We start from the raw sequence: 26,414 nt of genomic DNA, 5'->3' as shown, positions 1-26,414 counted from the left end.
AACTAAACATGCCCAGTTCTTTCAACCTTTTCACATCGGTCACCTTTTCTAAACCTCGTATCATTTTTCTTGCTCTCCTTTGGACCCTCTCCAATTTGTCCACATATTTTTGAAGTGGTTGCCCAAAATTGGACACAGTACCCCAGCTGGGGTCTCCAATTCTTAAGCATTGGGGAATCTTGGTCTCCATCAGCACATTGGATGTGTTTCATTTAGTCGGAGTGTCTGGTAGTTCGCTAGGTTTGGGTTGTTTGTATCCAGACCCCGGAGAAATTTCAGCTTTATAGGAAAAAATAGCCTCACTAAGAAAATCCAGTTTATATGACTCAGGTTTCATGGTCATTCCAAATTCATGTTCTTTCCACTGAGGAAATTAAGTGCATTTTGTTTCCTCTGTCTGGATTTATACCCATTAAGAATCTAGCTTCTGAAGTCAGGTACCTCCACTGAATTCATTGTAGCCCAGCTGATCTACACCTGCTGAAGAGCTGGTTTAAGGGTTTCAAAAAACTTTAAAATAACACCTCCAAGACAGGTCTTCAGTTAGCAGCTCTTGTCTAGGCCACATGCAAGCAAAGAATGTTGGGTTTTTTTTCCTCATGCTTTGTATTCAACACCTTATGAATATATGTCATATAGATTTTTGTGATTAAACTTATTCTTGGGTTTAGTACAGTTGTATGCATCTTATTTCCAGATAAAGCTTTCAATCCCAAGTGATAAAAACAGTCTTTCGTCTGACCTGAAGATGAAAAATCAGCTTGCTTTTTTTTTTTAAGTCCAGTTTTTCATGAGTTTGTAAAAAAGTTAGTTTTATTGCTTGGTTCAGTTTTTTTGCTTTCTCTGATGAAAACATGGGGCAGTTTTCACAGCTGGAGAGCTCCCGTGTAGCCACACAAGTCATGTGAAAGTGCAAATTGCAATGTGAAGTTACCTCTACTCACCAGTTACCTTTAATTATGTGCCACAGGTGACAAATCAAATCTAACTGCTCATGCAGTATTAAGGATCCCACATGGATTTCCACAAGTAGCACAAACTCTCAAGGGGTTTCAGAGGGCTTTGCTCATTCTCTCATGCGTTTTCTTGGCAATTGGTGTAACCTTGGCAACTCCTTCTTATACATAACTAGGAACTGTTGAAACTCAGCTTCAAACAGTATCACAGTAAAATTTCTCCCACTTCAGTGAAATTTACTCATGTGCAGAGAATTAACAGAAAGCTTATGCATCATTTCAGTCCCACCTGGAGGACTTAAGTGGGCCTTGGGCCTTTTTCTGACCTGATTCTGCAAACCCTTGAAAATTAATCAATATTGCTAACCCATTCCAAGCCTTGCTCTATAACCATGAGGGCTAGAAATTTTATTTTATTTTATTTTATTTATTTATTCATTTATTTATTGAAAATGAAAGCTGAAATTCTCTTGATCAAAAAATTCCTGGCGTTGGGACTTTTAGAAAGACATCAAAAATTGTGTGAGACTCTCAGTAAAATCCTGAGAGTTGGCAACATTGTAGTTGCCAGTTATAGGGATATCAAGCTATGGAGAAGCCAGAGCCAACTGGGAATGTGGCAAGTCTGATGTTACAGAAGCTTGTTACAGCTGTACCCTTGTCAGTCTTAATTTCTGGCAGTCAGGACCTTTGCTGTCACTTATGTAAATAAGGCATCACATATTAATCAAATATGCAAAGCAGGATATTTGGGTTATTTGCATATAACCTCCAGATTTTTGAACCTGCACACTTGCCACAGTCATCTCCTATCCAAAGTATATGGGGAAAACTAGTACCTCAGATACTATTGTGGTGTCCTGGCAATTACTAACACTTTAATGGTGACCACTGTACTGTGATTTGAGTGAGAAAGAGGATTGTCACTAATGCATTAGTAATAACATGTTCCATATTCAGTTGCATGTGGGCAAATGGAAGCATGTACAGTAGATACTATAGATAACTTAATCCTGAGGCTGTGTACTGGTTGGACCTAAACCTGTTCAATTGAATGAAATCCCCAGTCAACTGGTAACATTGTTAGACTCTTGTTTTATAAAACTGTATTGAGGGATCCACTCCTGAAAACTTTTGCAGACCCCTAGTTCCACTCCCACATAGATGACTCAAGTAAATTTAGCAGGGCATCAAACTATCCTACTATTATTGGCTCTCAGCAACAAATTTCTCTAACACTGCACAAGGCCATTGTGTATGCACTGGGATAAGTTCGCAGATGTGCAGCAAGCAGCTACGTTTTCTGATCCTGTACACGATGATAAAAGTTTGGATGTCCATAGTGCTGAGATGATGATGATTATTATTTATTAATTTATTAGCTAAGTAAATGAGTTTCTAGTGAGTGCAGGATTATGAAATGATCCAAATCTACTGCTTCCTTTTCACTGTTTATTCAGAGGGGCTTTCGCTGGAAATGATTTTTAATAATAATAATGTCAGTTTTCTGTGTGGTGGCCTTCAAGCAAAGCCCAGATTATTTCTTGCATGATGCATCTTGTAAAGTTGGTGTCCAATTCTGCGTGTGACACAGCAGGACTCCCCTTCATGCTACATTCAGCTAACATGCCTCTTGAGCCCTCCCTTTCCTGCTTGCACTGTGCCAGGTTAGAGGTTAGAGCCTTTGATGTTGCTACTAATAAAAACAAGGGGTTGGATATTGGTGTGTCACTTTGAAAGAATGGGCTGGTATGGAGGCAACCAGCCACTCAGTCCTAGAGATGGTTTCATCAGGCAGGTCATTGCTGAAAAACTTTATGCAGAGTAGCGTAGGGAGGCTTGCACTGTCCTTGCTGACTTTGGAACTATTCTGTAGATAAATAGTAGACTTCAGCCCCATTCACCTTTTGCTTGTTACCTTTAATTTAGTGTTCTACCTTTCTTTAGAAGTTCAGAAGGTGTATGTAGGTCAGCACATCTTTTCAACTGGGGTTTGTTGGGACTCAAGGAATATAACTACTAGCCATAAAAGGGAGCCTTGGATGCCACATTCTTGATAACACACAAGTTAAACTAAAATGTTAAAACTTGAAAGTCCCCATTATATGTCAAGACAGGAACATGCTGAGAAATTTAGGGAAACACACACACACACACACACAAAGTGATCAGGATAAATATAATTTAACTGTAGTCAGTTTTGATCATCATAATAGGTATGTATATTCTGTTCTCAGCAGAGTAATCTCAAGGCACTTCGGAAGCAGAATCAATAGAAAAACAAATGTAGCATTTACTCAGCAAACTGGGTATTATTTAACTTCAATACAGTATGTGTTGAAAGTGAAATACTTATAAATAGGTACATTGATTTGACATGTGGGGCTGACTGTGTGAGCATAAGAGGCATTAATCTGCATATCCTTTAGCTTGCAGAGATTTCAGTGTAAGTGTTTAAGTGTTCCTAAAATAATGGGCTGTTATGGCCTTACAATTAATAATGCCATTCCTGTGTGAATGTCGTGCCCCTTAGATGGGGGAAAGATAGTATTTTTTACTGTGAATTGCAAAGAACTTATATTGAAATAAACTAGGCCATTTGGTCTGTTTGTGGTAGAGCCATGCGGGTAGTAATGCAATGCTCTCGGTCTGTTTGCTTTTTACAAGCACAACACTGTTTGTTTTTTTGTGGGACAAGCATCTGTGCTAAGCTTAATTTTTTTGAAGGAGCTCCTGGAAGGTAACACTTTGGAAAATAAATGTTTTTGTGTCGGCAGCTGAAGAATTCCCCACTTGCAACGCCAGTGCCAAAAAGTACGGCATCTGACGAGGCAGTCCTTCCAGAAACTGCTGTCTGCACAGTATTGAACCTGGCATCAAAGCAAGGTTGAGCAGGTAGCCCAACATCCACCTTGTAGATAGTCTGAATAAGTGGCTCACCAATGTCAGCACAGGCTCTGGACCATCCCATGCAATATTGCATATTAGTTCCCATACAGCCTCAGCCATGGGACCTTACATAGTGCTCTATGCAAAATAGAACCTGCAGGATCTCCCATACAGCTCCTTCCTCACCTGTGAGTGGGACTGTGTTCTATTCTTATTCCTTATTATTTGTACCATGTGCACAGTTAGGATAGGTGCCTCACAAAATATATAGCTCAGCAGATCCCAGCCCCAGCGATCATACAATCTAGAATTTAAACAGGACATGACACATGGATCAGGGTCCATCAAAATTACAAAAGTAAGGTCAAGCCGTGACTGATTGCAGATGCTTTGTGGGCAAAAGTGATTTTTCTTTTCTGTCCTTAGGGGAGGGGATTTATGCTCCTAATTTAACTTGTTCCCTTCTTGTGCTTCCAGGCAGAAACAAGCCTTTGGGAGGGGTTTAAATGGGGAGAAGGTGATGAAAAGAAGGACAGGCATTGAGAAAACATCCCAGGCACCTGGGATTGCCTGGATATGCTTGTGTCAGAGGACCAGAAAGGGTGATTCAAGGGTAATCTCATTGATTTAGACAAAAGGGGCAGGGCCACAGAAGGAGATGAGGTTGAACAGGGCTTACATTAAACTTATATGTACTCATATGCCATACCGGCCCCTATCTGAGTCACCCACTGTTCTGCCCTGCCCCAGTTGACATGCTTACCAATAAGAGCCAGTTGCACAAAAAATTGAAACTTTTGTTTTCTGATACTGAGGCATAAACCCCCGGCAGTTCCGGCAACTGCCTTACCTCCCACCACCAGCAGAGGGAGCGCCACCATAGCCAGAAACATTGCTTCTACAGCCCCTTCCCTGCCAAGGTGGGGAAGTAGCAGGAGGAGCTGCCATTGGAGAGGACAGGACTAGCAGCCCCAAGTGGCTCTTGGTGAAGCCAAGACAGAAGAGTCCTTGCTCCCTGCCTGGAGCAGCTTTGGAGCACCTTAGTACTCTTGCTCCGAGGAAGTGATGGGTCCATGGTAGGCAGGCCAATATGGGACCCCAACACAGCATCATAGTGACATCTGTCAGTTTTGTTGTCGCCTTCTATTCAGTCTAGGTGCCTGCTCTGTGTCCATCCTGGTGACACTTACCCATCACTCTAGTTTCTGAGCATGATGGTGTCATGAGTGGGAGGAGTTTTGGTTGCGCTTGGGACAATTCCACCACTAATTTTTCCCCATGTTGACCCCTGAGGTTGGAAATGCAGTCAGAAGGTGCATGATCAAGGGCCTTGAGAGCAAGGACAAGGAGCATGAATGCACAGAACAATGAGTAAAGAGGGAAGGGATTTAAAGAATTGTGTGACACAGCTGATGGTGGTCAAGAGAGATGACTTTGGCCACAGCCACTAAAACGCTCTCTCCTGTGGTGCTAAACCTGTGCAAAGGCTGCTTGCATGTAAGAGACATGAAAGAAGTGATACAAATGAAGCAGGAATGGGGGAGCCAATAGGAAGAAATCTATGACAGAACACCCTGTTAGCACATGGCATTGGGCTGTGAATAGTGTGACAGGGTCAGGCCAGATGGCTACAGGAGAGTGATAGAAGACAGATATATTAGCCCCAGATTAAGTAGGTCCCTTTTCCCTGGGTAAGGTAACAGGGAAGGTTCCAGAACAATCAGGAAATTTCTGGAAACAGTTAAGGCAGACAGGCTGATTAGAACACCTGCAGCCAATCAAGAAGCTGCTAGAATCAATTAAAACAGGCAGGCTAATCAGGGCACCTGGGTTTAAAAATGAGCTCACTTCAGTTTGTGGTGTGCGTGCGAGGAGCTGGCAGCAAGAGGCACAAGAAGCTGAGAGTGAGAAGGCGGCGTACTGCTGGAAGACTGAGAAGTACAAGCATTATCAGACATCAGGAGGAAGATCCTGTGGTAAGAATAAAGAAGGTGATGGGAGGAGGCCATGGGGAAGTAGCCCAGGGAGTTGTAGCTGTCCCACAGCTGTTACAGGAGCCACTGTAGACAGCTGCAATCCACAGGGCCCTGGGCTGGAACCCAGGGTAGAGGGCGGGCCCAGGTTCCCTCCATCCCCCCAACTCCCTACTAGGTACTGGAGGAGTTGACTTGGATTGTGAGTGCCGCCAGAGAGGAAGGTTCCTGGCCTGTCCCCTGACCCACTAGGTGGGGGACCAGCAGAGACTGTGGGGATTGTTCTCCTTCCTTTTCCCCATGCTGGCCAGTGATGAGGTTATCTGAGTGAACAGCAGATTTGAGCCACGAAAGTGGCCAAACTGAGGGCTACTGTGAATCTCTGAGGCGCACAAAATCCGCCAATAAGTGCAGGACCCACCAAGGTAGAGGAGGAACTTTGTCACAATAGATAAGGAAGGAACAAAGGTTGTGAGTAAGGTCCACCAGGTACCAGAAGAGTGGGCATTCCATCAGCAGTGCTGACACTAATGTTATCAGCTGTTTTGTGGTGGGGCTGGGACCCTAGGTGACTGGTTAGGATGCTTAGCATTAAGGTCTCCACTGGAATTTATGTAATAGGCTAAAACATGCCAGTAAAATGCAAGTTATTAGTTTGTGGTTGGAATACCGTCAAACTTAGTGCATAAGACTTTTGTCTTTGCTGTTGCTTTAAACATAAAAAGCTACAGGTCACATAAACCAAACTATCTGATTTTTCAAAGGTGACTCCAAATTTGCAAAGTACCACTCTTCATTGCTGAATGTGTGGAGAGAACATTTGATTTTAGGGCGAGATCAAAAAATACAATATTTAAACCACAATTGAAAATAAAGATTCCAGTGCAGACAAATTAAAATGAAAATACACGTAGCCTTTTTAGAATCTAAAAGCCAGACTTTTGCTTTAAAAGCTGCCATCCAAAATGTTTTTTGACAACATAGCTTCATGTATTAGTGGAACACAATAAATAAGATGGATTCTGGAACAAAGGGATGCGTATGCCTCCAAATTCTGTATCATTACTGCATCCTTAAGGAAAGGCAACCATTGTAGTTGGTAATTGTTTTCCTTTTTACAGTTACTACATTGCATTTACGTGACTAATTACCTAGTTGTTTTGGAACACCATTAATATGTGTGGGGGGAAAAAACCTATTAAAACTCATTGTAATATTAGACAGGCTTTGAGGGTACAACATAAAACTAAGGGAGAAGAATTAGCTGGCTTTATTAAAATGATGCTGTCAAGGCATCTGTAGTTTTAATCAATATCTCCTTGGAAGCATGAAACTTACATTTTTCTTGACTAAAATGCTTTCCTCCTGCAAGCATTCTTGATGGATGGTTTTGTGGGGTTTCTCATGAGTACAGGGCTGTTCAGATTTAATTTTTTTAATTGAAATTCTATGCATGTCTGTCTGTTCTCCCTGACCCTCAATATATTTAGAGAGAGAGGGAATATAAAGGATGGTGTCCCATAAACATTTTCTTGCATTTGGGATGACATCAATACCCATGAATGCAAAGGCTGCAATTAAATTTTGTAGGTAATGCCAAAATATTGCCAGTAAAACCTTGGTATCACACCTCACAACAGTATGTTCTGGACATGCTGCATATTTTGCAGAAAAATATATTTTAGAAATGATAGCTCTGAAAACCTTTTTTTTTTTTTGTGGCTTTTCCCCCTTATTCCTCAACCAATAAGGTCACATGTCTTAGTCATTGATTCAGCAAAGTTAGGATGCATGTGCTATGCATATTCAGCAAAACACGGGTGTGCTTAAGAGCTTTGTTGAACTGGGGTCTAAGTTATCATAAGTCCGTCCAGGTCTCAGAGGAAAAGACAAATATATAATACATTTTTGGAAGCCTTTTAAATTAACTTTTACAGGCATAATTATATCTCATTCTTACAGTCCAGTGTCTCAGATTTGTTCAGGGCTAAAAACAAGTGCTGTGTGACCCAGCAGAAAGCTAGGAATCTGCCCTCCCTTGTCCAGTGGAATGAAGTTCATAAACCTGATTGTTGCCCTCTGCCCTGGCCTCTTTGCACCAAACAAATTATCTCAAAGGGTGGCTGAGGATTTCCCCAGTGTAGAGGGCGGGCATGCATGCTGGGAGGGGAGGAAGCTGGTTTGTCAGAGGAATGGCTGGAATGCCTTGCCAGTTGGTATAGGATCAAGTAGTTGAGGTTGCTCTAAATTATGCCTGGGGGTTTGGGGGAGATTAAGAGGTCTACAGCTGCCCCCAGGATTTAGGAGAGTGCAATGCACTAGATCCTTCCTGCACTAGATCCTACATTCAGTATAGCTCATTTGGACGCAGTGATCCAGCCCCTGTTTTTAGTTCTACTGGATCATGAGATATGGCATATCACTGAGATAGGATTGAATAATCCTGAGCACTGGGTAGATGTAATTTTTGGGAGAAATTCCACATCTGAGAGGGCGAGAAGTTAGTTTATGCCTAGCAGGGTTTTTTGTTTTAAGTAAGCTATTTGAGACTATGCACGGGGGTGGAATGTTAGTCCTATTTAGTCCTGGAGGAGATGCTGCAGTAGACAGAGTACAAGTGAGGTGGTCTAAGTTATATTAATACAATTTATAGCAAGGCTCTGTGAGTTCTCATCAATATTCAGTACTGCGTATGTGGTATATATGGATTTATTTAGTTTTCAAAAATAAATGGGAAAATGTTCCTTTATGCCTGAAAGGGGTGTTTTTAATTATATGCAATGAGCCTTTCTCTAGTAACTTTCAACACAGAAATGATGATTCACAACAACTAAGAATAGAGAACTCAACAAAAAACTAAGAAAACTATCAAAATAGTATTCAATATGCTACAATATTGATCATATGTAGTGTTACCCGCTCAATTTAGGGCACCCCCAATACCCTACTGAGGGCTCAAGGCATAACCCAATCAGTGTAGGCACTCCTACTGTTTCCCTTCTGAGGGCTCAGGGTGTAAGGCACCTATCCTTACCCACGGGGCTCAAGAAGAAATAAATACAGCCTGGTCAATTTAAATACCCATCCTTTCCCTCAGGGCTTTATGGGTCTGTGGGATCTTTTCCCAGTGAAAAAGCCTTACACATCTTTGCTCTAAACATCAATTTATTAGAGCCCCTAAAGTGAGTTGCCTGCCTGGTCTGGCCTCCACTCTGCTAGAACGTCTAAGAGCCCTGTTGGAGTTCTGTGGCTGGAGCACGCTCTGCTGTCAAAGAAGGAGTTCTGCTTTAAAAGGACTCTGTGAGGCTTGGTCTTCTTCCAAAAGCCTCCCCCTGCTCGTCTGCCTTTTCTGGGGACTCATTGGCTGCCACTTGATCATCTCTGCTAAGCCTTAGTCCAGCCCCATTAGCAATTTTTGCAGTCATTTTTCAAAAAGCAGGAATTATGCAGCCATTCCTACTGCTGTATAATCATGTACAATGCAGAGGTGTGTATAATAGCTTGTATTAACACACACACACACATCCATCCACATCAGTTCCTCTCGTGCATGGGAAGAGATTCAATGCATCAGCACGAGAGTATTTGATAAGCCTGTTTATCTCTCTCTCACTCTCTCTGACTGCTATAGAGACTAGTGGCTAGTGTTAATCAGAAAGTGGGGAACGCACAGGTAGCTCTTGCACCACGGAGAAGTGCTTATTGTATTCACAAACGTGCCATGCATCAAAGAATGCTGAGGTCCCCTGTATGAACACACCTCCTTTATTCCAGTGTGGAAGTAATTGTCAAATGCTACCCACTATAATTTTCATTTAATAAGATTTGCATTCCTTGGAATTTTTTAATCTGAGGTTCCTATCTTATTGTCATGGAGTGCTTGTTTCATGGAAGCAGAGCTTAGCAGTACCAATCCCCACTTGCTGTCAAATCACTGTGAGCGTAGGAAACAAATTTCTATCTAAGCAGAAACACCTTGCAATCATTTTACAGCCTTTAAACTAAAACTGAAGTTGAAGGTCAGGAAGGTTGTTTTGCAGGTTATGGGACATAATGACCAACTGAGAGCACCAGCCTTCAAATTTGTGGATTAAATGTGGAAAGTAAAAGCCTTTTTAAATTTTAGGTTTAAAATCTGAAAAGGCTTAAACCATGGCTGGTGCTAATAAACTGCAGGAATGAATGTAGGTTAATTACTTCTTTGTAAGATGGATGGTGGCTAGTACCATAGCAGAGTTTTTTGGGGGGAGAGGAGGACTGCTTTTTTTGTAGCTTTGTGCTATTTTCCAGATTTTTAATTTTTTTTTGGTAGGGGAGGGGGTGTTAAATTGCCTTTTATTTAATTTAGCCTTAAATAGCTGGGGAGAATGTTATAATTTAAAAATTCATGGAAAAAGTGATACATTTGTATTTATGTCCATTGAAAAGGCTACAATTTATCCCTCTAACACTGCATGGCCAATGAATGAATAGTTTAACTCTTGGTTCGGGGGTGCTTTTTTGAGTGGGGAGTGGTTGGTTTTTTGTTTTTGATTTTGTTCTTTGTAGCCTGTGGAGATACCTCGAGCCTACCTATTGTTTTTTAAAGCATTTTCACCCCTTACAATTGATTCCCTATTGCATATTAAACTGTCTTTGATACGGATTCCTGATGGTTTATGGTGGTTGTTCTTTAAATGGAGCACCATGATTGCAGAAAGTGCTAACTGTTTCAGAGGAAAATGGATGAAGTCCTGAGGAAGACAGATATGGAATAATTGGCCTTCCAGGGAAAACTCCCTCCAAACCCCGGTTAGTTAGAAGCTGGCCCCAAAGCATGAAAGTTGGTATACCTTCTGACATTCTTGTTTACTTGTTTGACATTTGTTATCCAGATACATGCCTAATCTTCTTTGGAATCCTGCCAAGCTTTTTGCCTCAATGCTGTGTGTCTATCACTTTTCCGTCTGTCTTTCACTTATTTGTCTCATTATAGTTTCTGTCTATCATTAATTTAGTGATATTCTGTGTATGCTGGGCAATGATGGCATGCAGATCAACACTGGAAGGCCTTCAAGTAAGAAGTGGGTCTTTGGGAAGAGAATAAGGGCAATTGGCAGGCAAGACTTGGGACACTGATCAGAGCATATGGATGAACTAAAAGAGGGCATATTGCCAGGTTGGGCAAAAGATGGGAGTAATAAGGAGAGAGACAATTGGAAAGAGCCTAGAGAGGAAAAATAGGAAAAAATGAAATGCAGTTGAAAATAAAATATCCCTTTTTCTTAAAAAAGAGACGTTTTATTTTCACTATCTAATGGCAACCCAGTTGGATACAAATCTAGTGAGGGAACTGCCTTATTGCCCGCCATTTAGCAAACATTCCTTCTCTAGCTAGCTTTTTGGCTGAGAAGGAATTTTTTAACACTGTATTTAAATAGAATATTCAGACATACTGTCTTCATAAATGATTTGTTTTCATAAAATGAAAACTGCTTAAAATGTGCTTCATGTTTAAATGTTTCTGAGGTTTAGCTTCATAAAATGAATCCTGCAGAAGTTTGAAAATATCAAATCAAATATCAATACCATTTATCTTATGCTAGGGCATAAGGGAGGAGTATGTCCTCTTCGTGTCCCAGCTGCTAGCATAGACGGATGAACTATGGCATTAGACTTGCTACTTCTCTCACTCATGCAGGTCAAGCAATGGGAGGTTTGGCTTTTCCCCCTCAGTGTGCTGAGCTGGCACAGTGGAAAGGGTAATAAGATAGTAATCTGCTACTGGTATGAGCCATTAGCAGATTTCTTCCCTCCTAGAGCGAGTGGAAAAGATGGAATGAATTGTCTCTCTAATGTACAGTGTCTTAACTGAGCTGTTCCTGGGATGACTGAGCAACACAACACTCCCTTTGGCAGGACTAGATGTGAAAACACAAATCTTGGTGCTGTAATGCACCTTTTGGGTATTGAAATTGTTGCAGAGAGTAGCAAGTAGTTTTTCAGTAAAAACCTTGATAGGATTATTGCAAGGGGTGATAGATGTGGGATGGGTGGTAAATATCTTCCATATTAACGGTTTTGGTTTAGCCTGCATAGAAAATGTTTAATTCACCATTCATTACAACAGCCAAAATTCTCTCTCTTGCAAATGCCACCAGTCAAGGTTTGAAAATAACAAACCACTTTCAGACATCTGGTAAGATCTCAGCGAGGTTCTGGAAAAGAGTCAAGTCACTGGCAGAGACGTTTCAGGTCTTTGCTGAGAGCATGAATTATTATACTCACAGTTTTTGTTACTCTGAAGTAACTGACGACTATTTTAATAATCTTTCATTTGTGACATCTGTGAATAAGCAGTTCTGTAGTATGTAAGTTATCATTCTTTACTAATAGTTTTCTGCAGGTACAGATTGGATTTATCTAAGTCTGTAATCAGAAATAAACTATTATAGTTCAACTGACTAAAAGCCAGATTTTCAGAAGAGCTCAACACTCATTTAGTTACCTGATTTAAGGACCAGATTTTCAAAAATGTTCAGTTGATACCTACCATTGAAACAGTTATGGCGAGATGTGCAGAAGTGCTCACAATTCAAAGTGCTAAGCTCTTTTGGAGATCTGTCTCCTTATTTAGGTTTTGAAGTGAGTGCTCAGTTCTTTGGAAAACTTTTGTCATAGCAACTTCCATCTAAGGATCGTAAAGCACTTTGCAGACACTAATGAATTGTTGAAACACCTCTGTGGCATAGGTGGTAGTATCTCCTGTTTAAAGATGGAGAAACTGAGGCACCAAAAATTATTTAAGTTAATGCAGTGTGGTCTAAAGCATATAACACTGGACTGAGACTTGGGAGACGTAAGTTCTGGTTCTGCTACTGGGTGACTTTGGAAAAGTCATTTCCAATTTGTGTTTCTCAGTTTCCCCATATTTAAAATGGAGATAATGATAGTGACCTCCTTTGTAAATCACACTTTGAGATCTACTGAGGGAAAGTGCTATATAAGAGAGACAGATTATTATTACAGGAAGTCTTGCCATTTACTTTGGTGTGGAAAGATCAGGTCATAAGTGACTTAAATAACAAATCTGGACTAGAACCTACAACAGATTCCAGACGTCCTGAATTTCAGTCATTTTCTCCACTACAGCTCCCTGCTTCCTCTGTGAACAGCCACATTTGCAGACTCACCATGGGTATATCCTGTTTCAGTCAAGAAGTAATGATTGCACACATTCTGCAACAAAATGCCATTCCTAGGAGCTGTGGCTGGCCCTCCGTTCTCACACAGATCTCCTTTCCAGTCCATGGACAATAACATTGTGGCCTTTGGTGCATGCTTTTTCTTTGCAAATGTTCAGAATGCTCTTCCTGTTTTATCAAAGTTTGACATGTGGAAAGAAATTGAAAGACTTGGGTGAGACCATCTTGGCCAACACAACAGGAATTGAACCAGGGACCACCCACAGCTAAAAGGATGAGCTGCTACTGCTGAAGCTAAAGAACTTTCTCTCTATGTTTTTACCAGACCCATATCCTCTGTGTATCTGGCACAAAAGGAGATGTGTGTAACACACACTCACCAGTGGCTTACATTTGCATACAGCATCTCTTTCCTTTTTCAAATGAGAATTACTGGAACTCTTTCCCCAGTCTCCATATCTTTACTGAACTCTGACCCTAGATATTCATTCAAAGCTGTCTGTGGATTGAAAATCATGTTAAGATGTGTAGTTTAGCTCACAATTTGGAAAAAAAAATATTGTAATGTTTTTGCTGTGGATCTTCATTGGAAAAAAGATTTTCTGTCCATCTGGTGCTGTGATCCTGTCGGGTATCACAAGGTAAAACAGGCTAATTTGGGGGGAGAACTTGGATGGGACATAATCAGAAACACACAGATGCTCGAGGAAGTGGTGCTGGTGATTTAGTATTTGGCACTTTTTCCTCTGTCGGTGCTGCACAAGTGTTTCAGTAGCATTGGGCACTGCTGAGGATGCATCATCCTTTGGCTGAAATATTAAACTGAGATTTGCAACTATTTCGGACTTGAAAGATCCTGTGGTACTTTCTACAAGAGTAAGGTTAACCTGACTAAATTCTAAGAAGCATACTTATATTCTGTTCACTTAAATTCCCTCCTGCCGTCATGCACTTTTGGTTCTAAACTGTTATGTAGTGTTGCTGAGCACTGATAAACAACTGCTGCATTTCATCTCAGGAATGACTGTTTCAGTGGTGGTTTGAAGTAATCCCCATATGTCTTCCTTACATCATAGGGATGCTGAGTATTAATTAAATCATCACAGAGATGTTGAGTCTTAATTCAATGTCTGCAAAGCACTTGGAGAGTCCATAGTTAGCAAGATGCTTTAAGTGTAAGGTATTTTTAATAATAGTGTCACGGTGAGTCTGTCAAAGATGTTTATGTTAAAAACTTTGACAGGTTGAAAGTGTCTAGAACACTTTTGGCGTTGTATAAATAATAAATAATAATGTGACCTAGTTTGGTATTTTAAACAATGGAGAGTAAAAGAAAAAAAGAATGCAGTAGAGTATTTCAGGCTTTTTTTAATGGAAAAACAAGTATCCAAAATCTCAGATTTAAATTGGTAAAGCAAAAAGGAAAGTAAGTTTTACTGCTGATATTTTTAAACCATTAGTTCACATATTTTCCATTCACTGCTCCTGTATTCCTCTTTCTGGTCCCCTTCCTCCCTGCCTCGCACCATAATCAACTCAATCCACTCTCTGTTCTTCTTACCCACCTTCACTGATATTCTGACATCCCCGGATGGGACCTCTGCTGTCCTATCTAATGTCATCAGATCTTGTGCAGTCAAGGGTTGGGTTCAGAGGTGCTCCAGAATGCAACTGTGCATTATGCATTCTGGCCTCGAGCAAATGCATGCGATTTGATGGTGACAAAGACTGCTGTACCTGCTGAGACTCCTTCATGGATTGGATGAGATACAGCAAAGACAGAGGAACTTTTCAAGGGCAAAACAGACTTTAGTTCAGGGAGAGGAATACCAGTACTTATTTTAAATTGCCTCTAAAGCTGTTAAGTAAATAATCTGCTTGTATTTCTAAGCCAAACCAATACTTTCAAGTTAACTTCCATTGTTTTAGTTGAGATTTGGGCTCAATGTTATAGTCAGTTTGTGTATCCTTTGTTAGGAAGGCCTTGGCTGAAATGGGCATTATTTCTTCATTTAGGTAACCCAGATCTTGACAGCATGAAATTAGTGGTAACCGCACAAGATGCTTTGAGCCACAGATATCACTGAGGTACATACAGCTGACAAAGCTTGTAAACTCTAGTACTGTTTACCAGCTACTGTCACAGTCTCTCTGAACCTGGACTATTTTACAGCTAAGAGATGAATTAGCAATTCATAGTGAATGCTGGCTAGTTGCTGTTGAAGAATGTGAAGGAGATGGCCGCTACTCTGAAAGGAGACAGCAGTGTAATCCTACTAAAAACAGAATCTGAAGATCACCTTGTTCTTTTAACATTGGGGAATAAGCTAAACAAGATGACTGATTTATTCACATGCCCTATGTCTTTATTAAATAAGCCAGGTTGAGAGTATAGGCATCATATTATACAACAATGTTATTGGTATGAGCTACAGTACACATAATTTAGCAAACACACTGTCTCATTCAAACAGGTGGCTCTATCTGGCAGATAGATGCTGGTGAAAATTTCACAATGCAGGGCTCAGTTATTTTAGAAACTATTCAGCATGTTTCCAGGCACTTCTGGGTCCTTGGGTGAGTGTTCTGGGAAAGATGAATGCATACTCCCCCCTCCTAAAGGTTTGTGTGCCATATTGCAAGTCAGTGAATCTATTCTGCACACGTGTAAACAAACCTCACTTATGTGAAGGAGGTAACAGCCTTTCTTGTATTGGATACTGGACAAATAATGTTGTGAGCCTTAATAGAAAATCTGACAGTTACCAACTGTTCAGAATGTAAGGTGCATAGAAGTTATTTGAATAATCCCGTAGAGACAAATTGATGGCCAGTGAATGATGCATTGAATTTTGAATCGTCCCTTGTTGAAGAGTTTATAACTTTATCATTAAAATTGATTGGGACTGATACAAATAAGGCAGTGCTCATGGTTACCAAAAACTGTGCACTTCGTAACTTTGGGCTCAGACAAAACTCTTGCTAACTAGGTGGTGCACAGGATGCTACACCAACAAACTGTGACTGACCTCTTAGATAACAGGAAAATTAGGGCTCATTGAGCAGAAGGTGAAAGGTCCTTTGGGGAATGTTTTTAGTGATTGCTTGGGGGGTTGGCCTCATGTAATTTCCCTGTGAATGGGTAGGAGATTTATCAAGAAAAAAATACTTTTGATCCCAGTCAGCTATTTCTTTCCTATTGCAAAATGTCAAAAATGTCAAGACAAATATTCATTCTGTAGCAGAGCTGTGGACAAAATAAGTTGCCAATTTCTGTTGAAATGTGAAAACTTTCATCCAGATCTCACCACTCTCAAAGCCCTATGTCATGATCAGTGCCAAGCTGGTTTATACCAATAGAACTGTTGTTGTCAGTGCAAATGGAACAGAAACCTGGCAGATCTGTGTAGAGAGAATCTATGCTACTCACTCCTGGGGCTGATGTAACATAAGCCCTCAGCCAGATCACAGTGGCCCTCAGCCAGCCCCAGATTTGGTGAGCAGCGAAGGTGACATAAAGCCACATTACCCTCTGTTCCTGCACCAAAGCACTGCTCAACCTAACCTGAGAATCAGTACCAGAACACTGCCTCCAACATCTGCTCGCTGTATCTCTTTATGTGAAACCCCTCTTTTTCCTTGTATGTGATTTGCTAGTGAGAGATCTCCTTCTGGTACTGGATCATTCCTCTTCCTAAAACATTTACCACATCAGCTTTTGATTTTCCCTGGAGAGCAGACATCTAAGAGTCATTCTCTAATTCATTTTGTGCTACCTTTTTGCTTCATGGGAAGCAAGAACATCCCAATAAAGGATGGGAAAATCAGTTCATATAAATTAAGAATTAAACTGCATCTTTGTCAAAACTCAAACCATATCCCGTTCTGAACATTTTATGAAGTTTTTAAAAGAAATTTCATCTTTTATTTTTGCAACTCTGCATCTCTTAAGTTTTAGCTGCTGGACCAGAAGCTGAGAAACTGAAATGTAGTTAGATGGGTTGGTTTTACAATAGGAACAATTCTGGTCTGGCCAAAACAGGAAAGTACTGAAATTATACTTCAGGATTTCCAGACAAGAAGATTTAGCTTTTCTAATGCTTAACCAAACTTCTAAACATGGTTAATCACTAACTAGTTCTATCTACCATAATTTTATGACTCTTTATTGGTAATCATATGCAATAAAACTATTTAAAACATAAATGGGGTCATGCCAGCAACAGAGAGAGAAAAATGCACAACCAATATGAATAATGGTGCACTAGATTTTGTACGGTACTTTATAAAATAGCATTTGTTCCAATAGAAGAATGATCATGAATTCTGTGAGGATGCCATGAGATTTCCAAAGTAACAGTTCTTGGGGAGACAAGGTGGGTGAGGTAAGATCTTTTATTGGCCCAACCTCTGTTGGTGAAAAAGACAAGCTTTTGAGCTACACAGAGCTGCCTTTCATTTCAGTTCTTGGACAGAAATACACAGTCTTCTGTCTGTTTTCTTCACGAGAGTTTTTGGGAGGGAGTCCATGATTGACCTGTATACCTTTCTGTCTTAGAAATGAGGGGCATCATTTCAAATCTTCAGATGGGGCTTAGTCATTCCCTTATGTGAAATTACACTAATCTGCTTGCTGAATGGGAAGGGAATTGTCTGAAAGGCCCAAATGAAGATATCCATGAATCATTCCAAAGAGTTATCTATGGTAGATTATTTTACATTGTACGTATCAGAAATATCACACCTCACAAATATAGACCAGCAGAATTGAATAGGAAGATTGAAGTGTGAGTTTGGCAATGAATAATGTTTTGTATCAGTGTCTATAAGAGGCCAATCAGTACAGATGGTTTCTCCCCTACCGCAAGAGCAGTCCAGCATTCCTTACATATTGTCAACATCCGATAAGTAGGATCCTTCTCAGCATGGGAAAACATATAACCAGCATGTACTCCAGCACTTTGCAGCATATGTTGCAGCCCCTCAGACACTTTTTATATGCTACTTCCATTCCGTCAAGCCAGATTTCAGAAATCCAGAATGCAGATCTGGCCCATAGTTTTTATTATACTGTAGTTCTTGTAAGAGATCATAGGACCTATTCTTCATTGCTTGGCCCCTCTGGTAAAACTGAACTGTTCTGATCTGATAGCATTTTGCACTCTCTGTGCACAGGTGTAAATGACTATACAAGGGATAAAAGGGTGGAGAATCAACCTTGTTCTTGATTTTTTACATGTAGACTAAAATTGTATTCTGACTAAATTTAAGATAATCAGTGTTGCAGTACAGTGCTACATGGAAAATCAATAAAATTCAGATTGTGCGAACATGGGCATTTAATCTCATCCACAGTACAATGTGAAATGATGAATTTGTGTTAATTACTTCCTATTAATATCTTTAAACTTCAGTAGAACACTAATGAATCGGATTGAGAGGAAAATAAGACTCTCCCATGAGGGGAAAAAAAATGTGATTGTACAAAATGGATTGCTGGTTCAATATAACTGTTATACTTTGCTTGTCAATGTGCATTTGTTAAATATTGTAATACTGAAAGGGCTAGTAGTCTTTCCAGCAAGGGACTGACACTTTGCTAGACAGCTGAGTCTCTCCCCTCAAGCAAGTGTAATCCCTTTTGGGGGCAAAACTAGTGACAGAGCTATCTTGGAAGGCAATAGAAGTGGCGGCTCTCTGGTCCTGAGGGGAGCAAGGAAAGGCCTGGGTAAAGTGCCTCTCAGCTGAGAGGGGGAGCCCTGAATAGGGAAGGTCCTGAAGATGGAAGCTGTCTCCTAATAGGCTTGAGAATCCCTGGTTGGAAGAGCTTTCTCTCAGGATGAGTTTGCCCCAGAGACCCACAGGGATTCCTGAGCACCTGGAACAGCCAGCTTTGTGGGGAGCAGCTGCTATTCTATACAGATAGAAAAATGTGGCTGCAGAAGTAAAAGATTATCCTCCATCTTTGAAAGGTGAGACTCTGGCCAACAGGGTTCAGCCTACACCAGGCTCTGGCTGCTGTTGTGTGTTGTGTAATAAATAAATAAACTAAGTTGTCTTACTTGAATGCAAAGAGCAGCACAAAGGATCCACTGTGAATAGCTACTGTTTGGCTCTCTTAATTGTGTTTGTCAGGCTGTTCTGTGATTCTTTTAATTGCTGCTTTATTGAAATCACTTACATTATTCCAGACAGACCAAGTAAAGTTCCACATTTGTTTTTTGTGATTCCTGCACGTGGATGTCATTTCTGGGAAGAACCCATTCCGTGTTAGATGCTCATCTGGCTCTAAAAATTGGAGCACTTACAGCTCTTATCTCTCCAGGCTTTGTGGAGAGGGCAACCGATTCCAGACGCTTTTTCTTTGAACCACTCTTCACTTAGTCCCAGGCTCGGGTGTAGTCTCTGAGGCCCAAAAAAGGGACATACGGTATGATCCTGAGCCCATAAAATTGGACAACTGGCAATGTGTACTGAGCAACCTGACAGATTTCCCAGGACAGTTACCTCAAAAAGGGTCCTGGGAAAACCTGGACAGGGGTCAACCTGTGTCAGACTCAGGCCTTTCTGGGACAAAATAGAGATGTCATTTACAGCATCTGTGCAGTGGTATTTGGTGTTTTTCGTAAAGCTTTAGACACTACTGTGCCATGATTGCTCCAGAAACTTAGCTTTCATTTAAAAAAAAAGTTTATAGCCCTCACCGCTGAGGAGAGAAGCTTGAAAACATGAACCCCAATGATTCAAAAGCCAGAAGGCAAATAGTTAAGGAATCCTCAAAGTTTATCCTTAAACTCTCATTATTTTTAAGCCAATGTCATGAATTTTTGGAACATGACTCATGATTTTTAAGTGCGTGGGGTTTCCAATGGTATTTTTTTAGCTTTAGAGATGTAAGTATCTGTGAGCAAAACAATGTGTGAGAAGAAATCTTAAACTCAGTCCCTCCTTGTGACTGATGATAAACTGTGCCCTATTTGTCACAAGGGGATTCACCTGGCAGGACGGCAGCAGCAATATTCCCACTAACCCGCTCCAAGGGAATCGTTTGAGAGGCAGTCAGGTTGAATAAGCTGTCTGTCCACAGAGCCTGTCCACAGAGAATCATAGATCCATAGGGTTAGAAGGGACTGCAAGGGTCGTCTAGTCTAACCCCCTGCCAAGATGCAGGATTTGTTTCGTCTAAAGTATTATATCCGTGCTCTGGTTGGCCTGCCTCTGTTCTCTTCTGGTCCCCACAATTTGGGTTATGCTGACCTCTGTGTAACGAGGTGGTTCAACAGGACCAGGGATACACTATGTATTGCAGCTTTGTGTAAACCGTTCCTGCTCCTCAGTTCCAGGAATGGTAGAGTCAAGGGCTCCTTCTCTTCCCGTCATTCCTTTTTTCTCAGTCTCCTTTGCTGTTCTAAGTGTAGATCAATATAGCCCAGACAAGCACGCCAATGACTCCTATGGTTGCTTTCCATCTTACTGCTGCCGTTAGTGTGGTTCTTTACCATTCTTTAGCATGTAAGATTTCTGGTACAATAATTTCATCAGCTAACTTAATCATTGATATGCAGTATTGCTTGGTGATTCTGCGTGCTTTGTCAGCTGTGGCACATCACACTTTTCGTTTATCTGTAGAAGTAAGGGGGGCGGGGGAGGGGGAATCACTCTGTTTAAGTTGCTAGACTGAAAATATGACATCCCTACAAATATTTTCATGAGGCAAAGACTGAGCACCTTCAAAACTGGATATTTGTCTCCTTGACAAGCGAATGCTCTGCCGATAAGTTATTTTAAAAGTTGTATTATTAGTAGCATTTGAACTTAATGTTCAATACCAAAGTCTTTTTTTTATTTCTCTACAGTACCGTGCATATTCTTCATTGAGTTAAAATGTAATTATTTCCTAGTAATAAATGTAATCCCAATGTATAAATGAGTACATTGAACTAGAAGTGCACATTTGCTTGCAGTCCATGCCCATATGCGGACATCCTAATGCATATATTTTTCTGAATGAACCAAATATTAATTATAGCTGAATTCTTACCTTGGCTGATATATTAATACAGAAATTAACAGAAAAATTCACTCCTGAATGCCCTAATGTAATTCCATGAATGAAGATCTGTACTTTTTTCACACTGTTCCTGTGGCATTTTAGAGCTGTACAGAAGTATTTTTAGTAAACCCTGAAACCATGCATAACTCTCCTCATTTTGTTAGACTCAAAACCAGAGGTTCAACTGGTGGGGGGGAAGTTACTGTTTGCTGAAGCTGTGCCCACTGTTGAAGCTCCTCTCTGCTGTGAAAATCCAGACCCAGTCAGTGATTGGTCAACAATCAAGTGAATAGAACAGGTGGGGAATCAGCAGCTGCTGTCCACTCCACTTCCTGCCCAGGAAGCAGGGGATCATATCAAGACTCTGTGTGTGTGTGTGTGTGTGTGTGTGTGTGTGTGTGTGTGTGTGTGTGTAAAAGGGTGTGCATATGCCTATATTGGGTGTGGGGGGGGGAGATTATGGGGAGGTCACACCAAGTGATAAACAAGTGATTTAACACAGTTAATTCTAACACTCCCCACAACCCATACACATAGACATCCCATACACACCACTAATGCAGATCGCCCCACTCATAGAACCACACCCAACTAATGCAGACACCACACATTGAATAGACTTTACACACATTACAGACCTCTCAGACACAGGAACCCCCCACATTTGATACAATCCTGCATTCCCCACCAGGCCTGGCAGGAGACAAATGAGAGTGTTACTCCCAGTTGGTGATGGGAGCCAAGTGGGTAGTAGTCGCTGGTCCCTAGTCTGTTCTAAGTCTGCTCTAGCTCTGTGTTTTCAGGAGGAAGGGTGAGGGAGCTCTAGTGGCTCCATGTTCTAAGGCACCAGCTGTCTAAGAACAAAGAATGTAGGCCATGCTTACATGATGGGGGATTCTATTCTAGGAAGCAATGACTCTAGAAAAAATGTGGGGGTTATGGTGGATAATCAGCTGAACATGAGCTCTCAGTGGGATGCTGGTGCCAAAAAGCTAATGTGATCCTTGGATGTATAAACAGTCGAATACCAAATAGATCAGGGGTGGCCAACCAGTGGCTCCGGAGCCAGATGCGGCTCTTCAGAGGTTAATATGCGGCTCCTTGCATAGGCATCGACTCTGGGGCTGGAGCTACGGGTGCCAACTTTCCAATGTGCCGGGGGGTCCTCACTGCTCAACCCCTGGCTCTGCCACAGGCCCTGCCCCCACTCCACCCCTTCCTGCCCCCTCCCCTAAGCCTGCCATGCCCTCACTCCTCCCCCTTCCCCCTGCCAGAGCCTCTGGCAAGCCACAAAACAGCTGATTGGGAGGTGCAGGGAGGGAGGGGGAGGTGCTGATCGGCGGGGCTGCTGGTGGGCAGAAGGCGCTGGGAGCGGGGGGAGCTGATGGAGGGGCTGCTGACATGTTACTATGGCTCTCTGGCAATGTACATTAGTAAATTCTGGCTCCTTCTCAGGCTCAGGTTGGCCACCCCTGAAATAGATGTAGAGAGGTTACGTTATCTTTGTGCGATCACTATTGGAATACCATGTCCAGTTCTAGTGTCCACAATTCAAAAAGGATTTTTTTAGAAATTGAGAGGATTCAGAGAAGTGCCGTGAGAATTATTAAAGAACTGGAAAACCTAGTTATAGACTCAAGAAGCTCAATGTATTTTGCTTAATTTAGAGACAGCTAAGAGAAGGCTTGATCGTAGTCTGTAAGTGTTAACATGTGTGTAACGTATTGAGGACTGTGTTTGAACTGCAAGCTATCACTTTTAAGAGTGGAGTCAGGGGAAGGGTTGGTTTCTGGTCCTGATTCCAGACTAGGGGAGCTCTATAGTGAAGTGTGTGATCTAGGCCTAGCAGCGGCCAGTCTGGTAAAAGCCAGCCTCGGACAAGGTGTGATGAGTTGTGCCTCTCTGTATTGGGAGCAGCCTGCTTTGTGTTTCTGTTTTTGGGATTCTCTTAGGTTACTGTTCTGAACCCTAAGAAATAGTCGTGTTGCCGCTTTCCAGCTAGAGTGTTTTTATCTAACTTCTCTGTGTATATGCTGTGAATGGAACAATAGGGAACAGACATTTGGTAATACAGGGCTCTTTGGTCTAGCAGAGCAACATATAACAAGATCCAATGGTTGGAATTTGAAGCTAGACAAAATAACCTGGAACAGAGGTGCAGATTTTTCCAGTGATGGTAATTAACCACTGGAACAATTTATCAAGGGATGTGGTAGATTCTCCATCAATGGACGTTGTTAAATCAATATTGGATTTTTTTCTAAAATATATGCTCTAATTCACTTAGTGATTGGACTTGAAGCAAAAACTAATTCATGTAAGTACTGTAGCCTGTGTTGTACAGAAGGTCAGACTAGATAATCACAATGGTCCCTTCTGGCCTTTTACCCTCTATGAATATGCGTGGAATAGCTGACTGAGGTGGGACAAGATGGCAGCAGACTGGTAGAAGTGCTTGTATGGCATATAGACTACCAGGGGTGTTTGAATCCTCCTCAAACCTCAATCTAAGCTGAACCTGATAAAAAGTGGGATATGAACCAACCTCCCAACTGTGGGTTCAGATCTGAATTCACACCTCTATTGTGGGCCAGATCCAACACTCCTTCTGAGCAGATCAGATTTAGTTCGAAATTTTGAACCCCCAAGTTCAGAAGAGTTTAGATTCTGCATTTTTGTTTTCAGCTTATTATAGAAATAAAATGGTGAACTGTGAATATCAGATGTGAGGTTTTGCTGAGATTTTATATAAACAAAAGTTCACTGAAGTTCAGAAACCTTTCAAGCAAACCTTGGTTGGTTCCAGGCCAACATGGGTAGCTTTACACAATGTTGTGTGAAATGCACATAGCAAATGGAATGAAGAAAAATAGATACAAATATCTTTCTATCCCTAATCTTTCCATTACAGTCATCTTGGATATTACTACTTTCAGTAATAGATTAAAAAACAAAACTCAGACTAAAGTGTGACATTTAAGATGACAGTGTTCATTTAATTAACCATGAATGAGGAAGTGTCTTCTTTTTAAAGCTTCTTCAGGCTTGAGATAACTTGGTGTACAATTCTTTCTTATAGTTAACTGTGTTTTATTGAATTATTTTCCCCTTGATGTTGGACGATAGACAAAGATTTGCAAATATGGGAGCCTCACGTCAGACTCCTAAATCCATATTTAGACAACTAAGTGACTTGGTTTTCAAAAGAGCTGAGTATCTGGCAGCTCTCACTTACTTCAGTGGGAACTGCTTGGTGCTCAGCACTTTGGAAAATAAGGCTGCTTATTTAGGCAATTAAATAAAGATGTAAGGGGGAAGGGAGAGAAACCCAGAGTCAGACCATAGCAGGTGAACTTCTAGCCAAGATGACAGAGGAAAACCTTTATTGTTACCAAAGGAGTCTTGAGAATTACAGTGTCCATTGGAGCAGGCATGGTGACCTTTTAAAAAAAAAAAGGGGGGGAGGAGGGGATGGGATGGAGAAGAGAAGAAGCCGTTTTATCCAATAAATCTCTATGCAGTACATTGCATAGTATACTTTTTTTTTAACCTCAGAATGGCAAAGGGCTAAATCCCGGAATTGAAGGAGTGCTAGATGTTCCAGAGGTAAGCTTTATACCACTAGCCCATGGAAACTTTGTGGTGTATATAGAAAACTGTTAAAATTACAAACTAAACTTTAATTTGTAAGGGGTTTCCTTCTCCTGCTTCCAGGTTAGGGGGCTATCTAGGGAAGCGTGCAATCAGAGTCAGTTGTGCAGATAGCCTGCCTAGAGTAAGGTGGGGTGAGTTGTGATCCTCCAGTTTAGGAAACAGCCTGCTTCCTGTTTTGGGTACTGATTTCTAAGAAATGAAATAGTGTTACATTGCAGTCTTTCAGAAAACATATTTTATGTTTTTATCTGACTTCACTCCGATCGTGGCATACACACAACATTCTCCATGCTTTCCGTTCTGTGGTCTGCTTCATGAGGGAGAGTGCTCTTCAGGAACAACCTATAACTCACCTTTCTTAGTTTTCACACTATTCTGTGAAATGTCGGGAAAGCCTCTGCAGGCCCCCTAGTCATCCCCAGAGCACTTTGAGAATCTCTGTGACTAAGCTGTCCCCTTAGGCAGAACATAGTTAGATAGTGATGTGTTTTGTTTAGGAAATTAAAAATGTTGAAAGGATGGAAATAAAGAAGCATTTCCCACAGTCCTGTCAAATCACATTGCCCTCATCCTTCATTTACGAACAGATTCATAAATAGATTCAGCTTCTGCATCTATTTTTGATCAGATTCTGCCTCTTCATTCTAATCTTCTGACTTTGCCCTTTACAGAGCTATACTGTGGTGAAAGCTATGCTAAACTTACATTCTAAATTTCATTTTCAAAGGTTCATTAAGGCACTGTAAAGGTTTGCTTCAGGCTGAAGGATGGCCTGCGGGGTCCAATCTCAATAGCCATTTTTCTTCCATTAATTCTGACTGTCTGTTTTAATGTGTTTGCTCTACTTTGCAAAATAACTATGTAATACTGCACCTACTTGCTTTATCTCTTTGCTCCATGTGTGTATTTGGGGTCATATCCCATTACTTTGATGGCTAAAATAAATGTTTACTACTTTTTATTTCAATAAGCACTGCAGAACCAAGACAGCTAAGAGAGACTGGGCTAGATTCTATTCCTCCTTGTGTGTCACCAGCAGAATGGCTCATTATTATAAAATAAAATTAGATGGATAATTGACTTCACCTGTGCAGCCTCACTAATAATAATGAGGTGGCACAGGTGCCAATGAGGACTTGTTTTGAAGACAGTGGACTGCACAGCTGTAACTGAGGGCGGAATTTGGCCTGCAGAACTTTTACAGGTAGTGGTGCTTCTGAAGAGGACAGCCCAAGCTAAGCTTGAAGGGCTGGCAGTTAGATAAGTATGAAACACGCACATCTTCATAAATAGTAAGTTGAGTATGTTTAACAAAGGAATATGTGAGAGTGTCAGGGATGAGCCTACTCAGTTTCCTGGCAGCCTAACGAACCCAGCTGTGTGGCACCCGCTGGACTGCCTGACAGAATGCCTGCCTCATTGGCTAAGAAGCTAGCAGGCTTGGTCTTAAGCCCAAGAGCCGCACCAGTTCAACAGCTGCTCTAAGCATTGACCTGTGGATGTTTTAGCTTCTGCTCCTGTCTTGTTCCCAGTTCTGCTCTTGCCTTGTTCATATCCCGGACCCAGTCCTGCTCCTGCCTTACCCACTAGCCTTTCCGCTGCCTTACCGCCCTCTAGTTAACCTGGCTCTGACCCTCCGTGCTGATTCCTGGCTGCTTGACTCCTGCTCTGACCTCTAGGCACGATCACCCACATTCCAGTCCCA

At 41.3% G+C, this 26,414-nt stretch overlaps 1 protein-coding gene across 3 annotated transcripts in view; it reads left to right on the top strand.

Moving 5' to 3' along the window:
* Positions 1-26,414, top strand: part of LINGO2 (leucine rich repeat and Ig domain containing 2) — a 757,476-nt gene that overhangs the window by 348,688 nt on the left and 382,374 nt on the right. Inside the window, exon 1 of one of the 3 annotated variants that reach the window (XM_084628755.1) lies at positions 5,733-5,821. The exons of the other annotated variants lie outside the window; for them this stretch is intronic. The gene's annotated coding sequence lies outside the window, so the exon portion shown is untranslated. Of the gene's footprint in view, positions 1-5,732; positions 5,822-26,414 lie in introns of those variants that run through there. 3 annotated transcript variants of the gene reach the window in all.

The sequence above is a fragment of the Lepidochelys olivacea genome (assembly GCF_965140295.1).
Source record: "Lepidochelys olivacea isolate rLepOli2 genome assembly, chromosome: 5".
Classification (NCBI taxonomy): domain Eukaryota; kingdom Metazoa; phylum Chordata; order Testudines; family Cheloniidae; genus Lepidochelys; species Lepidochelys olivacea.
The sequence above is the reverse complement of the archived record's forward strand: the minus strand, read 5'-3'. Positions and strand labels throughout refer to the sequence as shown.